Below are 4,510 nucleotides of genomic sequence, written 5' to 3'. Positions count from 1 at the left end.
AATTTTCAATCCTTTTTTATTACCAAACCAATAAATATAGTATACAATTTTTATTACAAGACAAATCAAATAGTAATTAGTAACATAATTTTTGTTATAATTGTTTTATATATTAAAAAATAATACTCAAATACAAAATAAATCTCGGAGTTTAAATTCCAAAACTAAAAACTTTTCACACAACTAGGGAGACAGTTCTCCTTTCTTGAATTATCTAGTGTCGACAAGCATTCGTGCTTTGAGCCAACAATGGAGAGCCCTCCTTGTGATCCTTTGTGTGGCTGCTCCTTGGAAAAGGATCAGATATAGGTTTTTTATTTTGAACAAAGCTTCCTGCTAATGAAGGGCAACTTTTTTGCTGAACCAGACTGTACTTCGTAAAGGAAACAACTGATGAGTCAAAATTTGACATTTTTATCTGAGCTTGAGCATTTAAAGAAGATTCACAAGATTTATTTTCTGCCAGACCATTGAAAAGTCCCTTCAATACTTGGTTTGCTGCAGCAGAATCCATATTTCCGTTCTCCTTCTTAATAATATCAACAGATTTCCTAGAAACAATATTTTTTCTATCACGAACATAAAATAGCATGTATGCCTGCCGATTTAACACTTCTTGCTCACTGACATTGTATACCTGATGCATTAGTGCGAATGGGTTAAAATGGCAATTCAATGACACAATGTTCATATATGATTGATAGTAGCTCCAAACAACATTCACCAAAACAGCAATTCGCAATTTTTTCTAGACATCTCCGTAGCTTATATTTATTAATTCATCAAATTTACGTGAATAAAAGAACTAGTACTTATTTATTATCAGCATGCACAACCTGACTCATGCAATTGGATATATTCAGAGTTTCTGCTGAAGATTCTAATGCTCAGCGTTTATTGATTTTCAATAATCAGTGAGAAGACAATAACTTTTGAATATTAAAAACAGAGCACAAGAGGAGATAGATCTTTTAAAAAGTAATGATGCTATTCAAGTTCTAGTTCTGCGAGACAAGATTTATACTTTAATTTTTCTTTAGTTCCTCCAGTCTAGAGACACTATATGCTCTTTCGTCCCACCCAAATAGATGAAAGAACAGAAAAAAACAATACCAGAAGAAAAAGAGATAGAAATTTGCAATACCCTATTGTCATCCAAGATATACCACGTCATTTGATGTGGGGACATAGCAGTAATAATGTCCAGAATGAGTGCTAGAACCAGAATGAACCAAAACCCCATAGAGAGAATACTTCACATCTCCTTCCTGCTAAAAAGAAGAAACTTATACACAGATTAAAGGTACTCAATCGGCAGAGTAAATATTTTCAATGAGAAACAGAGGGATCTCCTTTTAGCAAAAGATATATAAAGTAACATGATTTACTTATTTCATCTAAAAAAGAAATTCTAACAAGGTGAGATATTTTATGCCCACAAAAACTTAGCAAAAAAGAACAACTTACATATGAGCCACTGACAAAAGGTTTTAGGTCCAGAGCACAGTCAAACCAAACCTTCTTTTTAATCTTCTGTCCAGGATTGTGCACATGGAATCGCTTTAAGTGAATAGTTAGCACATAAGGTGCCTTATGAACTGTAAGCTGTTTCAGAGCCCAAACTTTCTGCTTGCATCTTTGACAATTGTATTGCCTCTCCCCTCCATCCAACCATTCTGCAGCAGTGAAATTTGCAAGTGCTTTCTGCAATGATTCTGCCTTGAAAATTTCGAGACTTAGATCTAAGAATGGATCAAACTTGTTGGAGCAAAAGGAACACTGCTGACATTTCACCTAAGAGAAAGCAACCACATAAGTATACGACAATCAGTCATTACAGGGGAAAAAATTATAGAGCAATATTGTTCTATACAGATCACAATTTATGGGTTACATATTTACCAGACCATTTCTAAACTCAATTAGTAATGACCTCGCTCACAAAAAATAAACCAGTAGTCAAGAAATCTAACCTGACTTCGCAGATGACCACCAAATATTTTATGAACAAAACTTTTCTCATAAGCACTAGGTGATTCACTTGGTACACCAGAAGGCAGGCAGCATTTATGCATTGACTCAAGTAAGTTGACCATATACTCATGTGCATCCTCCTGCCTTGTATTTTGGAAATTTCGTGATATACCTGATCTAAGGTCAGGAAGTATAAATTTCACGCTAATATGAAAATAAGTGATACTACTAGGCTAACAAATTATAGCACATCAAGTATGCCTAAGACAAGAGTTTATTTCCATATACTTAGTTCAAAAACCAAGTAAAGGAACAAACACACAGTGCAACAGGATATTTTAGGAAGGCAACCTAATCCTTATCAAATTTCCCAAAAAGAAACATGAAGGTGAAAAATAAAAGAAACATTCTTAACTGCTTATCCATAAACAAACAACTCAAAACATAAGGATACACCGCAGATTCCCAACCAGATCCTCGGGGGATAATGTTCTTCCAGATGCATGCAGTGCACGACTTACATGATTCTGTATTGCACATAGAGCACAAAATCCAGTAACATGGCCTACAATTATGGTAAAACATAATAAGATACTCAACACAGTAATGATTTCCTTCACATGCAAGCCCGTTTTCCAAAACTATAGAAGCACCATCTCCTCATCTCACCACTCGGGAAATATGAGATAAAAGTTTCATATTTCCATTCCAACTAATTTGAATGACAATTTATGCTAATGCACATTTCATTAGAAATTCTAACTAATTAAATTGTACTTCAAATTTCTTCCTTTTACCTTTCCCTTCCAATAATTAATAACAAATTGTGTACGTATAATGTTAATTCTATTATCTTCCCTCTATTAGAAATTCTAATATTTTTTCTAATTTATAATCAGGCAAGATCAATTCTTGTATGCTTTCATTATTGCTTGCTTGTGTATTTTTTACCGGTTTCATGCAATGATAAATATACTACTAGGCTTGATAAAAATACCCATGTTAGTCTTCAAATTAAATTAATTAACATACCTTCCTAAAACTACATGGGAGCAAAATGAATAACCATACCTTCTGTCTCAGTGAAGGGTCAGGTAATTCGAGTACTTTTGAACACTGCTTCCTAATTTTATTTCTCTTTTCAATGTCAGCATTCCTCTTCCTAATAAAAAACCATCGGACAAGGGGAATGGCAAAGAAGGAACCAGCATAAATCTGAAAATATTATCAATTCATCATTCAATCTATTGTGACAGCAAACCTAAACCAGTGCTAATAGACATTAAAATAACACCCTCATGCTCAAGAAAATATCTATTGGGAGCGAAAGAAGGGCATAAAGAAGCTGTCAAACGAATTTCACATTTTCAATGCTTTCAACTTGTCTCATATTTAATAGCCATAACAAGGCAAGAGAAGCATTCATTGATGTTCAACACATGATGTTTTACAGCGACACCAATTTGCAGAGTCCAGAACTAAGTCTATTTTTTTATTTTTCTTTTTGGGTCATGTTACCCTCAAATTTTAAGTCTCAAATAATATTTCTCTAAGCAACAACATCAAATCATGGAATTAAATACTAAATTTACAGCAAGACATTACCATCTAATTCTCAAAATTAGCATCATCAAGAATTCTTCTATAAATACAAAAAGAAAAAAAATCATACCTGAAGAAGCGGAAAGATGTCTGCCACAAATTTAATGAAGCAGGGGCGAGTCCTACACGAACGAGGGATGTAGCAGATGCGAGGCGGATGTGCGGTGGAGGCGTAGTGGGGGGATGTAGCAGCGCGATGACAAGGAAGGCAATGGTGAGGGTTAGGGCATGGTGGTAAGGAAGGCGAAACTACAAGGAAGGAGAGCAGAGAAGACGACACTGACGATGCAGAGGAGATCGGCGAGGAGGACAACGCTAGTGACGAGGTAAACGAGGGCGACCCTAGTGACGAGGAGGAGACGAGGCAGAGGGGAGGCTAATGGCGCAGCGAGGACAGTGTTGGTGACGGCGGGGATCTGAGCTCTTCCAGGGTTGAGAGATGGGAGTTGAGAGTGACAGCGTAAGATCGAGTTGAGAGTGAGAGAGTAGTCCCGAAGCTTTCTTTGGGCTTATTATTAGGGTTTTATTTTTCAAAAACCTTTTGGCCACGCTTCAAAAGCGTGCCAATAGAGGGCCAGGATATGGCCACGCTTCGTAACCGTGTCCGTAATGAAATTCTGTTGCCCGCTTTTGAAACGTCCCTGTTTCTCTCTATGGCCACACTTTTAAAGCGTGGCAAAAAAAAAACGTGGCCGTATCTCTAATCAATTGCCGCCCTTCCAAAAGCGTGGCCGTTGACCCTTTTCGCCACGCTTTTGAAGCGTGGCGAGAAAAAACGTGGCCGAATCTCTATTCAATCGCCACCCTCATAAAAGCGTGGCCATTGACCACTTTTGGCCACACTTTTAAAGCGTGGCAAAAAAAAGCGTGGCCATAGACCTTTTTTCTTGTAGTGAAATTCCTTTGAATATCTATAATTTGCCATTTTTTAGAA

At 36.6% G+C, this 4,510-nt stretch overlaps 1 pseudogene across 1 annotated transcript; it reads right to left on the bottom strand.

Moving 5' to 3' along the window:
* On the bottom strand, positions 1-3,064 carry LOC107627297 (ubiquitin carboxyl-terminal hydrolase 23-like; annotated as a pseudogene). Its single transcript, XR_015904737.1, has 6 exons — positions 3,046-3,064; positions 2,429-2,539; positions 1,974-2,146; positions 1,468-1,794; positions 1,145-1,268; positions 1-637 (listed from the first exon to the last, which is right to left on the bottom strand). The product of XR_015904737.1 is annotated as a ubiquitin carboxyl-terminal hydrolase 23-like (transcript).
* Positions 3,065-4,510: the final 1,446 nt, after the last annotated feature.

This window comes from Arachis ipaensis, chromosome B2, assembly GCF_059453495.1.
Source record: "Arachis ipaensis isolate K30076 ecotype BB chromosome B2, ASM5945349v1, whole genome shotgun sequence".
NCBI lineage: Eukaryota > Viridiplantae > Streptophyta > Magnoliopsida > Fabales > Fabaceae > Arachis > Arachis ipaensis.
Note: the sequence above shows the minus strand (reverse complement) of the source record. Positions and strands in the feature narration are given on the sequence as shown.